The sequence below is a fragment of the Bombus affinis genome, unplaced genomic scaffold, assembly GCF_024516045.1.
Source record: "Bombus affinis isolate iyBomAffi1 unplaced genomic scaffold, iyBomAffi1.2 ctg00000135.1, whole genome shotgun sequence".
NCBI classification, from domain to species: domain Eukaryota; kingdom Metazoa; phylum Arthropoda; class Insecta; order Hymenoptera; family Apidae; genus Bombus; species Bombus affinis.
Window position 1 is genome coordinate 129,362 of NW_026108862.1, and position 14,121 is coordinate 143,482.

The window sequence follows — 14,121 nt, forward strand, 5'->3', positions numbered from 1 at the left end:
TGTTTTGATTCTAACTGACTAATAACAATTATTTTATAATTCGAACTGACTAATAACATTTATATCTCGTAATTCTTAAACTCGAACTGGAACGAACAATTATTCTCTAATCCTAACTTAAATTCTAATTAAATCAACTGAACGAACTGATATCAGACTCACTCAAATTCAATTGAACGACTAACAATTACTCTCCTTATTTTCGCTAAATTCTCCTGAACCAACTAATCACAATTGCTCTATCCTATTTCTTTATTCTAACTGAATTACTCTTCTTTAATTTCGTTAAATTCTTCCGAACGCTAACAATTTCTCTGACTATATTCTAACTGAACCAACTAATGGCAGTTACTCTCTTTTCACAATTACTCTGATTGTTCTAACTGAACCACTAACAATTAATCGCTAACGCTAACGCTAACAATTAATCTGACTCTTCCTTATTTTTCGCTAAATTGTCCCGAACCGCTAACAATTACTCTCTTACTCTTTTATTCAACTGGTAACGATTACTCCCTTCTATTCCTTTATTCAACTGACCCGCTAACAATTACTCTCCTTATTTTGGCTAAATTCTCCTGAACCAACTAATCACAATTGCTCTATCCTATTTCTTTATTCTAACTGAATTACTCTTCTTTAATTTCGTTAAATTCTCCCAAACGCTAACAATTTCTCTGACTATATTCTAACTGAACCAACTAATGGCAGTTACTCTCTTTTCACAATTACTCTGATTGTTCTAACTGAACCACTAACAATTAATCGCTAACGCTAACGCTAACAATTAATCTGACTCTTCTTTATTTTTCGCTAAATTCTCCCGAACGCTAACAATTACTCTCTTCTATTCCTTTATTCAACTGACCCGCTAACAATTACTCTCCTTTGAATTGTGTCGCTACGCTTTTTATAATGACATCCCCAATGGGATGACAGTCACGTGACAGTTCGTTCCGGTGGGAATCGCAATGCTGCAGGTTTTTAGAGTTTCCATGAGAGAACGTGGATTTTGATGATTACAGGTTATGTTGAGTGATGGACACAAAAGCGTCCGCGCCTGTGCGAACTGTATGAGTATGTGTTTTTAGTATTCTATCTCGTTTCGCATGTTGTTTGTTTCCTTAAACTTGTGAATTTGTTTTAGCGCAAGAGGAAGAAGATATGTGAATGGTACGAGATGACGTGATCGACGTGCGTGTGTGAATATGTGCGAGGGATGATGCTGAAGTGGCGGTTTTCCATCCAAATAGGCACAGTGGCACCTTCGTTGGCGTCGTGTCCTGATGATCTTTTGACAATTTGGTTTTATTTGACAATATGAGATATATTTTGCTCCTTGTAGATTTATATGTCCATATTTGCTATATATTAAATCGTGTATATTTTATATTACTTTCTTGTTATTAGGTTATTAGTTGTGTAACTCCAGTTTCTGATCTATGGAAAGTGGTGAAACGTCTTCACGAAATACAATTTCATTCGTTTTCCTCCCTTGCATTGGCACGCTGTGAGTGGTGTCGACTTCCAGATGAGGTTTGTGCATCTTGATTATTATGCATTTAATGATAGATACTTTGTCAGAGGTTCCCATGCGGATTGTCTCGGTGTGTATCTTGTTATGATTTCTTTTATTTAGTTCATCCTGCTTCTTTCGTGTTTTATTCACTGCATATGATATTTCAGTGCAAGAAGAAGAAGAATTGTAAAGAATCCGTAAGTGGCCCTAGAAGACGCAGTCATCGTGTGAGGTGTTGTCGGCAGGAACGAAGAGTCGAAGTTGTTGAAGAAGTCGTGTGACATTTGTATTGTTTCCGGTTATATACAACGCTATTTCACATATCTATGTATATATATATATATTATTATATTATTATATATTATTATACTAAATCTTCAGTTGATTTAGTTGAATGTTCAGTAATGTAATTTTTACAAGGTGGTTTTGTATATTAGATGAGTAGTTGTTCGATATAATAATATGTGTATATATATATATACATTTCACAATGCAATTTTCCATTATGTAAAATATATATATGCATATGTATATGTGCGCGTATTGTTATTCTCATTGTTTCTCGGATCGTTAATTGGTTGAATATTCCATAATGTGGATTTCGTATATAATTCTCTAGGTTCGTAGAAATGTAAATCTATATATTTATTTCTTTGCGTTTTAATGGTTTAATAACGTATACATACATATATATATATATATTATGAATTTTTCCCTAAGATACGCGTACGCATGTGTATATCTATATATGTGTGTGTCGCAGAGTAATCTTGTATACAATTTTCACTTTTATTAGAATGCTGGTGTAGTGTAGTATATTTTATTTCTTTTATATTTTATTAGATTACCAATTATTCAGATTCACGAAGTAGGTCACACACACAGATATGCATACACGTGTGTGTATATACATGTGTTTTCGCAGAGAAATCTCATACATTTGAATCGCGGCTTGTTTTATTTATTGGTTCATTTAATTATTTCATTTTATTTGTATTTTATATGTCATTGCTGATTGGTTGTAGTGTTTCTACTTATTGATTCATTTATTTCATTTTGATTGTCTGTCGTATAATTCTTTTTATTTTGATTGGTTAGTTATTAGTTAATTTATTATTATTGGTCGTGTTTAATTATTCATAAGTTATTGGTTCGTGGCGTCACGTGCGGAACGCGGGACGTGACACCCCCGCCCTTGGTGTTCAAATTTCCGAAGGAAATTTGACTGATCGTAGCAGATGTAGTTGCGATTGGTTGTTGGTCCATCCTAACGGGCAACAGCGCGAACTACAATTCCTTACATCAAAAGATTTCTTTGGGGTTATTGTGTCATGTTAAGATTGACATTTATGCATTGCAGACAAAATATCGCGGGTTGGAGTTTTGTTATTTGTATTTCACACAATCTACAACGCGCTCTTTGAATTTGTGTGCATAAAAACGTGTTGGAGGGTCTTCGTATGGGTCGCGATAGCCTAAGTCTAGATTATCGTACCCGTCTTTTTATTATTTTTTTATTAGAAATATAATTTATTTGTAAGGTATTAAAGTTACTACATTCATGCGTTGATTGGTGGTGGATGTCCCTAATATGTGGTGACTTTTGCCAATATCGAATTAATTATCTATCTGTTAATTGTTTTTAACTTTATTTTAGTAGGTGACGTGTAATTCAAATAAAATTAATATTATTTATGTATATGTGTTTCATTGCGCGTGCGTAAGGTCTATTCCCTATTCGTGACAATCTAAGATGGCCGTTCATAAATGTCTCTAGTATATGGTGAATTTTATTCATGCGGTTTTGTTATTTATTTGTTAATTATTTGTGACTTTATTTTAGCAGTTGACGTATAATTGAAGTGGAATAATATTATTCTGTATTTATTTTAGTGTGTGTAATTATTGCATGTAGTTCATTGCGCATGCGTGAGAACTGCTTCACGCTCGCGACGGATTTCCAAAATGGATGTTTGTGTACGTCTTAAATAAGAGTGTGGTGTTTTGTAAATTTGTTTGATATTGTAATAATTGTTTTGTTACTTAGTTTCAACTCCGTTCTAGTGAAGTGTCAACGTCTAGTTTTGTGTTCGTCGTAATGTGTATGTTTAATTTAACATTGTTTTGTATTTGTTGTAATATGTGTATATATACTGTGTGTTATTTTAATGTAATAGCGTGTGGATTATATCGTTGTCGAAAATATTAATTACTAATAGAATCGTTTCACTGTTTAATTATAAGGTAGTTTATATTTATGTAGCTTTTGTTTAATTGGTTTAATCTAATGCGTGCATAGTGTCACCAGTCACCACTGTGTAGTATAACCTTATTTCTTTATACGTAATTTAATATAGTAATGCTGTAATAGCTTAACACAATATGATAATTCCTAATTTTAATCATGTTTGATTATTAATGCTCGGCTAATCTATCTTGATTAATTTCTAGCCTATTTCTATTTTATTAGCTATTTCTATATCTTCCCTATTAATCTGTTGTTACTTAGTAATTATGTGATTTATTATTAGTGATTTATTATTATTTCATATTTGTATAGTATAATTTTTTGAGCTAATCTATGTATTATTGGTTAAAACTTGTTTATTGAATTATTACCGTTTGTAGTTTCTCAAATCCTATTCCTTCGATGCTGCGTTACCGTGTGTAAGGCATCATCCGGTTTTCATTATATTCAAAATACTTACTACAGATACCTTTATTCATCCTATATTTGTGAGTATAAACATATCATTTAGTTAATTAATTCAATATGCACGTAGTGCATTGTGTGAGCGACCGCTATTGTGCATTACAAATCTGTTTCTATATGTGAGGTATAATAATAATCGTGTAATGTAAGTCGAGACTAATTCATGTATTATAGATTAGAACTTGTACACTATATTATTACTGTTCATAGTTACTTCGTCTTTATTCTCCAAGTCTACACGCTACGTCGCTCACGCAAGACAGCTGCCCGACGTAATTGGCAATCTTGTTGTAAGTTTTAATAGTATTATTTCTTTTCATATATGTCAAGGCAATTGAGGCCAGTTCTTGCATTCGTTTCAGCTGGCAGTCGTATTCTATGTTCTACGGAGTGGATCCATAATTTATCTCTGCGGAATTCCTGCATGTACACTTCCTTCTACAATGATTAGTTGTGGACTAGGTACTTTTTACTTTCACTGCCTTTAATTATGTTATTGAATTAACACGTTTTATAGAACGCAAATAGTAATCTTTCTTTTGTTTTTAGGTTTCCACTATCTGCACTATTCGACAAGCAGTGTCGCACTTACTTTGGTTTAACCACGATATTGTTATAATCGTTTAGTACTATTATATTTTGTATTAAGGTAATTGAGGTTAATTCTTCCATTTGTTTCAGATGGCTGTCATACGTTATGTTTTACGAATATGGGCTTATGGCATGTCTTTGCATATACACTTCCTTTTACAATAGTTAATTGTTCACAAGGTACTTTTCACTTTCACCGTTTTAATCACTTTATTGAATTAATACATTTTATATTTGAGTAATGTTTAGAAAGTACATAGTAATTTCCTTTTCTTTTTAGGTTTCCATTATCCGCATTATTCGACGAGCAGCACTGCACTACATACTACTGTACTGTGTTACCTTCTGAAAACGTTTCGTTTATTGTTTATTTCGGTTATGCGCTAATTTTAACTTATTTAAGTGCACTGTTCGCGGAATCCCTTTCACTTCAATCATGACGTTTTGGTTTTCTAAAATTTCTAACACTCTATGCGGTCCCGAATATTGGTCGGAAAATTTTCCTCTTCTGGGTTCCTTTAATAGATATACTAGATCTCCTATTTTGAAATTTTGCGGGTTGATTCGTCTGTCATAGTATTCTTTTGACTTTAATTTGGATTTTATCAGATTTTCTCTTGCCATTTGTTGAACGGTGACGATTTTATCGAACAGGTCTCTGAGATACTTTGCATATGTTGGTTCCATATTCTCCTCGGTTATCATCTCGCCAGTAGGTTCTCTGGCTAAGTGTCCAAAGACTAGTTCGTGTGGGGAGAATTTTGTTCCTTCGTGTACGGAGGTATTGTAGGAGAACATGGCTAATTCCACCCATTCGTCCCAGTTTCTGGAATTTTCGATGTACAGGTTGAGGTATTCAGTTAATACGTGGTGAGATCTTTTGATGGAGCCGTTGCTTTGTGGATGGTATGCTGACGTGGTATACCTTTTTATGCGAAATCTTTTTGCTACCTTTTTCATCAGCGAGAATGTAAAATTTGCTCCCTGATCAGTAAGGATAGCCCTCGGTGAACCGAATCGGCAAATGAATTGTTTTACGAAAACGTCAGCTATCTCGGCCGAAGAGATTCCTGCCATCGGGATCTCGATTGAATATTTTGTCAGTAAGTCTTGGATAGTTAATATGTATTTATTTCCCTTTTGTGTCTGTGGTAATGGACCGACGATATCCATACTAATTTTATCGAACGCTTTACCTGGTGTGTCTGTGAGCACCATGGGTTGCCTTGTTTTTATTCTGGTTAACTTTTTCAATTGGCATTCTTTGCATGTTCTCACGTATTCCTGGATTTCTTTCTTCATGGTTTTCCAATAGTAGTATTGTCGTACTCTTTGGTAAGTTTTTGTTACTCCCTTATGTCCTGCTACAGGTGATTCGTGCTTTTCTCGTATTATGTTGCTTCGCGCTTCCACCGGTGGGATAATTATTTCCCCGGTACAGATGGTAATAGCTATGGTTTCTCCCATGAATACTTCTTTCAGTTTCCTGATTGTATATCGCCAAGATATTTCTTCCAGGTTTGTTTTGCTGATGCTAAAGGACGTTAATTGGTTTTCTTTTACCACATCCAGTAAAGATTTCAATGAGTTCAGTATATTTTCTGGCGTTATTGGAGAGTTTCGATCTTCCTTTACGGGTAGGGACACGATGTATTTTCCGGAATCTTGATTCAATATTACTCTTCCCAACATTAAATCTCTATAATACGGCAGTTTTCCTGCTTCCTTCATTTCTAAGGCCCCTTTATCTATCGGAGTGCCATGTATATCGACGAATATTATTCTATGGTCGTTTACTCTCGTAATCGAGTCTCGCGTTTCCAAGATTCTTAGCTCTGAAAGTACCGCAGGCATTGCGTCCTTTCCTTGTTGCTGAATTGGTTCGGAAATTGTTATAGGGGGTTCTTCTTCATTCGTTTTATCGATGTCGGTTATCTCTTGAGTGATTGTTTCCTCGTCTCTGTTTACGTCGATTTCGGCTAATGCGTGGTCAAAATGTTTTGTGGGTGTTTCTTCTATGGTGACGTGTCTTCGAATGGAAATTTTTTCTTGTTTTCCTGGTCTATTGTGTTGCGATAGTTCGCGTGGTTTAGCTTCAAATGTGGGGGAGTCTTCGGTTAGTGTGTCTAGTTCAAATCTCTTGGGTGCGGGATATCGACTCGGTGAATCTTCCTCTCTTTTCCTGATTGGCAAACAAACCTCAGGGGGGTTTCTAGATAAGGCGTCTGCATTCGCGTTTGCCTTACCTTCTTTGTGTATAATGTCGAATTCGAAATCCGCCAATTTTAGTTTCCACTTCCAAATTCTTGAAGTAGGATCTTTGATAGAATGCATCCACACCAGAGGTTTATGATCGGTTATAATGGTGAATTTTCTCCCGTACAAATACGGTCGGAAGTGCATTGCGCTGTAAACGATCGCTAGGCATTCCTTTTCTATCGTGGAATAATTTTGTTCGGCGGGGTTCAATAATCTTGAGGCGTATGCGATCGGTAGGTCTTTTCCGATAGGTCCTTGGCTTAGTACGCCGCCCACGGCATATCCAGATGCGTCTGTCGTGAGATTGAATGGTTGAGAGAAGTCCGGGTACTGCAAAATGGGTTCTGTTATAAGGGCTGTTTTCAAGGTGTTGAATGCATCTTCTTGGTTTTCCGTCCACTTGAACGCAACGTCCTTTTTTAGTAATTGCGTCAATGGTTTCGCAACCTTGGAGAAATTGGGTATGAACCTTCGGTAATATCCAGCTAATCCCAAAAATTGTTTAACATTTTTTGATTTCCTTGGCCGTGGAAAATTTGAAACTGCCTCGATTTTCTTTGGGTCAGGTTTAACTCCATTCTCACTGATTACATGTCCCAAATATTTTACTTCGTGCCGTAAGAATTCGCACTTGTCCGGTTGCAGTTGCAATTTAGCTCTCCGTAGTCTGTCCATAAGTCGATTAAATTTAATCTCATGTTCGTGAATGGATGTGGAATAAATTACTATATCATCCAGATAAACGAACAGCTCTATTCCTTGCAACCCTGACAGTATCGAATTCATCAACCGCTGGAACGTTGCTGGTGCATTTTTCAGTCCGAAAGGCATTCGTTTGAACTGAAAATGACCATATGGCGTCGAGAATGCAGTTTTGTGGGCATCCTTCGATGACATACGAATTTGGTGGAACCCAGATGCTAGATCGAACGTGGAAAAGTATTTCGCACTTCCCAATTGGTCCAATATTTCAGTGATATTGGGTAGTGGATAGGCATCGCCTATTGTTTTGTCATTTAATTTCCTGTAATCAATAACCATTCTCCATCGTTTGTTACCTTGAGAGTCCGGTTTCTTCGGCACGATCCATAATGGGGAGTTATACGGAGATGTCGATGATTCCACAACGTCCGTTTCTAGTAGTTCTTGAATCTGGCGGTTTATTTCTTCCCGATGTACGGGAGGATACCGGTATTGTTTAACATTGATCGGTATCTCATCTGTGGTAGCAATTTCGTGTTGTAAAACGTCTGTTCCTTCTAGTGTCTCCCCTGGGAGATGAAATCTATCTTGATTCTTCCGTATTAGCGCTTCGACGTTCCTCTTTTCTTCTTCATTTAAATGCTCTAGTCGCAATAATTCCATTATTTTGTCGAACCTATTTCCCTCAGATGCTGAAACGGCGTTGCACGTAGTATGAGAGGGCGAAGTAGGAGTTGCAAATTTTTTTATTACTATTGTGGGTACGGTAAATTCGTAATCCCTCGAGGTGGTATTAATTATTCTTAAATAACCACGTCCCTTATGGTTTTTCACGACCGCATTTCCGAAATAGACTCCCTTAATCGGTTCGATTTTGGGGATGAATCCCTCATTTTCCTCCGGATTTGCGATATTTATGGTACAGGGTACCGAACTTCGTTTCGGCACAATTATCTTTTCTTTTGTATCAAACGGGATGTAGATATCCCCCCATTTGATATGTTTTTGCCCGTAATCCAAACGGGCTCTGTATTTTGCAAAAAATTCGGAACCTAAGATTCCGTCTTGATTGATCAGCAGGGAATCATCAACTACATGGAAAGTAACGGGGTGGCCCGCAACCTGTATTATTGTCTGCCCTAGGGTGACCAGGCTCGTTGCCGTAATTCCTCGAACTTCAATTATCTCTTGCTCGTTGATGATCGCTGACTCGGGTAAGGCAGGTTTCTTGATAATATTAATTTCTGATCCGGAGTCTAGCAGTAGGTTCGCCTTCGTGTTCAAATCCGGGGAGACTATTCTCGCGGTAGGAGTATTTGAGGTTTCTTTTATTTCTATTGAAACCATCCGGAAAGGTCGACGTCCGAATCTGAGTCCAACACCCGGTGATACTTGTATGGGACGTTTAGGAATATTTTCAGTAGATTTAGAATTATTCTTTGAATTTTTATTACAAACCTTTTTGCTTATAGATTCTGTTTTGAGTTTAGGGATGGCTATACTTTTATTCTCTATAGTCTGAGTTTTCTTAGAATTTAATGGCTTGACTTTGAGTTCGATAAAGTTACTTTCTGATGGTTTTATAGAAGTTTTTGAGGGTGATACGCTCGCTATCTCTTTTCGTATTATATTTGAAACGTTCACAAAATTCGTGGAACCTTGCTTTTGTATTCTTGCCGAGTCAACCGTGATATTAGGCAGGGGATAAACGTCGCCTTTCGTTTCGTCGTTCAATTTCCTAGTTTCTGCCTCTTCTGAAAGTTCTTTGATATTAGTGTTGTTTATTTTGGCTGGGGATTCGGGAGATTTTTCACTCATGATTTCGTCTGTGGTGCCGTGCGTCCTCTTGCTACTTAAAGTAACATCGTCTTTTATCGCAGCAACGGAACAGTGTTTGTATTGGAAGGTTGGTTGTTTCAAATAATCAGCATCCCTCCTTTGACTTGGATCTCTTTTGAGATGTTTATCTACGCATTTTTCTTTCCAGGTTATTGCTCTTGCTCTTTTCCTAATATCTTTCTCTATTCCCGGGTCGCTTAGACGATTCCACGACGGCGATACAAATCTCCAATCCTGGTGGTGGTTTCTGATGTTGTTACTATCGTATAGGGGACGAGTGTTGTTTCCATTATAATTATTCGGAGGCGTCGGACGATTCTGCGTCGGCGGCACGAATCTTCGATCCTGGCGGTTGTTTCTGATGTTGTTACTATCGTATAGGGGACGAGTGTTGTTTCCATTATAATTATTCGGAGGTGTCGGACGATTCTGCGTCGGCGGCACGAATCTTCGAGCTCGTTCGCATGCCCTTAAAAATTGAAATACCGGTGGTCGATGGCCGTCGAACACTGGCACTGACTTGATCGTGTCTTTTAGTTTAATTGGTTGAAAATTATCATTAATGGGTCTTATTCCTCGCGGAATTAACGGCGTCGATGTGGGAATTTCGGTATCTCTCGATTCCCTACTTGCACGCAGGTCTTCTTCCACTCTGCTTAGACTTGCATTAATGTCGGTTAGTACGCGAAAATTCTCGTCCCACGCTTTCAATTTTTCCGACAACAACGTAATCGTGTCCTCGTTTAGTGAGTCTCGTGCGACCGCCATGTTTTTTTTCCTTTCTTTTTGTATATGTTTATGTGTATGTTTCAGTTAATAAATTGAAAAAACTTTAAACCTATGAGCGTATGTTATTGTTTATACCAACTGTAATCCTCCGTGGAGCGTATCCCACCGCTGCCACCAAAATTTTATCTATATATATATATATTGTTACGTTTCGCTATCCAAATTTTGAAATTTTAAACAATGTAGTAGTCGCTGCCACCAGAAACAGTCTAAGGACTGTTTCAATTAGATATTTCTTGTTAGATTATGTAGCGTTGATCGGAGTTTAGGCCACTGGTCAACAATCTCCACGTTTCGGCTAACCTGCTATGCGCAGGAATACTAGCACGGGAGAGGATTGTTTGGAATAAACAATTATATTATAAATAATTATTACAGGCGGAATTAATGACGAATTATACTAATCATTGATATTATTTATTATTTTAATTATTAGTTATTAATAATAATTAAAGTTAACTCACCTGACGTTGGTCTCCGTTGATGAACGGGCAGGCCGCTGGGGTGATTCCGGTTTTACAAAGATAGACACTTCTATAATTTTTCGTTTTAATCTTTATTTAATTTGAACAGTGTAAACAACAGTGTGTCCGGACGTGTTTAACAATTCGAAATTCTAACACAAAAACTTGAGCCAACTATTGTTTTGATTCTAACTGACTAATAACAATTATTTTATAATTCGAACTGACTAATAACATTTATATCTCCTAATTCTTAAACTCGAACTGGAACGAACAATTATTCTCTAATCCTAACTTAAATTCTAATTAAATCAACTGAACGAACTGATATCAGACTCACTCAAATTCAATTGAACGACTAACAATTACTCTCCTTATTTTCGCTAAATTCTCCTGAACCAACTAATCACAATTGCTCTATCCTATTTCTTTATTCTAACTGAATTACTCTTCTTTAATTTCGATAAATTCTCCCGAACGCTAACAATTTCTCTGACTATATTCTAACTGAACCAACTAATGGCAGTTACTCTCTTTTCACAATTACTCTGATTGTTCTAACTGAACCACTAACAATTAATCGCTAACGCTAACGCTAACAATTAATCTGACTCTTCCTTATTTTTCGCTAAATTCTCTCGAACCGCTAACACTTACTCTCTTACACTTTTATTCAACTGGTAACGATTACTCCCTTCTATTCCTTTATTCAACTGACCCGCTAACAATTACACTCCTTATTTTCGCTAAATTCTCCTGAACCAACTAATCACAATTGCTCTATCCTATTTCTTTATTCTAACTGAATTACTCTCCTTTAATTTCGTTAAATTCTCCCGAACGCTAACAATTTCTCTGACTATATTCTAACTGAACCAACTAATGGCAGTTACTCTCTTTTCACAATTACTCTGATTGTTCTAACTGAACCACTAACAATTAATCGCTAACGCTAACGCTAACAATTAATCTGACTCTTCTTTATTTTTCGCTAAATTCTCCCGAACGCTAACAATTACTCTCTTCTATTCCTTTATTCAACTGACCCGCTAACAATTACTCCCTTCTATTCCTTTATTCAACTGACCCGCTAACAATTACTCTCCTTATTTTCGCTAAATTCTCCTGAACCAACTAATCACAATTGCTCTATCCTATTTCTTTATTCTAACTGAATTACTCTTCTTTAATTTCGTTAAATTCTCCCGAACGCTAACAATTTCTCTGACTATATTCTAACTGAACCAACTAATGGCAGTTACTCTCTTTTCACAATTACTCTGATTGTTCTAACTGAACCACTAACAATTAATCGCTAACGCTAACGCTAACAATTAATCTGACTCTTCTTTATTTTTCGCTAAATTCTCCCGAACGCTAACAATTACTCTCTTCTATTCCTTTATTCAACTGACCCGCTAACAATTACTCTCATTTGAATTGTGTCGCTACGCTTTTTATAATGACATCCCCAATGGGATGACAGTCACGTGACAGTTCGTTCCGGTGGGAATCGCAATGCTGCAGGTTTTTAGAGTTTCCATGAGAGAACGTGGATTTTGATGATTACAGGTTATGTTGAGTGATGGACACAAAAGCGTCCGCGCCTGTGCGAACTGTATGAGTATGTGTTTTTAGTATTCTATCTCGTTTCGCATGTTGTTTGTTTCCTTAAACTTGTGCATTTGTTTTAGCGCAAGAGGAAGAAGATATGTGAATGGTACGAGATGACGTGATCGACGTGCGTGTGTGAATATGTGCGAGGGATGATGCTGAAGTGGCGGTTTTCCATCCAAATAGGCACAGTGGCACCTTCGTTGGCGTCGTGTCCTGATGATCTTTTGACAATTTGGTTTTATTTGACAATATGAGATATATTTTGCTCCTTGTAGATTTATATGTCCATATTTGCTATATATTAAATCGTGTATATTTTATATTACTTTCTTGTTATTAGGTTATTAGTTGTGTAACTCCAGTTTCTGATCTATGGAAAGTGGTGAAACGTCTTCACGAAATACAATTTCATTCGTTTTCCTCCCTTGCATTGGCACGCTGTGAGTGGTGTCGACTTCCAGATGAGGTTTGTGCATCTTGATTATTATGCATTTAATGATAGATACTTTGTCAGAGGTTCCCATGCGGATTGTCTCGGTGTGTATCTTGTTATGATTTCTTTTATTTAGTTCATCCTGCTTCTTTCGTGTTTTATTCACTGCATATGATATTTCAGTGCAAGAAGAAGAAGAATTGTAAAGAATCCGTAAGTGGCCCTAGAAGACGCAGTCATCGTGTGAGGTGTTGTCGGCAGGAACGAAGAGTCGAAGTTGTTGAAGAAGTCGTGTGACATTTGTATTGTTTCCGGTTATATACAACGCTATTTCACATATCTATATATATATATATTATTATATTATTATATATTATTATACTAAATCTTCAGTTGATTTAGTTGAATGTTCAGTAATGTAATTTTTAGAAGGTGGTTTTGTATATTAGATGAGTAGTTGTTCGATATAATAATATGTGTATATATATATATACATTTCACAATGCAATTTTCCATTATGTAAAATATATATATGCATATGTATATGTGCGCGTATTGTTATTCTCATTGTTTCTCGGATCGTTAATTGGTTGAATATTCCATAATGTGGATTTCGTATATAATTCTCTAGGTTCGTAGAAATGTAAATCTATATATTTATTTCTTTGCGTTTTAATGGTTTAATAACGTATACATACATATATATATATATTATGAATTTTTCCCAAAGATACGCGTACGCATGTGTATATCTATATATGTGTGTGTCGCAGAGTAATCTTGTATACAATTTTCACTTTTATTAGAATGCTGATGTAGTGTAGTATATTTTATTTCTTTTATATTTTATTAGATTACCAATTATTTAGATTCACGAAGTAGGTCACACACACAGATATGCATACACGTGTGTGTATATACATGTGTTTTCGCAGAGAAATCTCATACATTTGAATCGCGGCTTGTTTTATTTATTGGTTCATTTAATTATTTCATTTTATTTGTATTTTATATGTCATTGCTGATTGGTTGTAGTGTTTCTTCTTATTGATTCATTTATTTCATTTTGATTGTCTGTCGTATAATTCTTTTTATTTTGATTGGTTAGTTATTAGTTAATTTATTATTATTGGTCGTGTTTAATTATTCATAAGTTATTGGTTCGTGGCGTCACGTGCGGAACGCGGGACGTGAC

At 36.1% G+C, this 14,121-nt stretch overlaps 2 long non-coding RNA genes across 3 annotated transcripts in view; one reads left to right on the forward strand and one right to left on the reverse strand.

Annotated features, from left to right (window-relative positions):
• Positions 1-519: 519 nt before the first annotated feature.
• On the reverse strand, positions 520-12,523 carry LOC126927543 (uncharacterized). 2 transcript variants are annotated; one of them, XR_007715587.1, is made up of 3 exons: positions 12,288-12,523; positions 11,919-12,001; positions 520-578 (listed from the first exon to the last, which is right to left on the reverse strand). It is a non-coding gene; the product is annotated as an uncharacterized LOC126927543 (long non-coding RNA). The 2 variants fall into 2 exon arrangements; XR_007715586.1 differs by lacking the exon at positions 520-578 and adding an exon at positions 11,574-11,632.
• LOC126927542 (uncharacterized) overlaps positions 3,425-14,121 on the forward strand; it is a 79,960-nt gene continuing 69,263 nt past the window's right edge. Inside the window, exon 1 of the long non-coding RNA XR_007715585.1 lies at positions 3,425-3,621. This is a non-coding gene — a long non-coding RNA (uncharacterized LOC126927542). The remainder of the gene's footprint in view (positions 3,622-14,121) is intronic.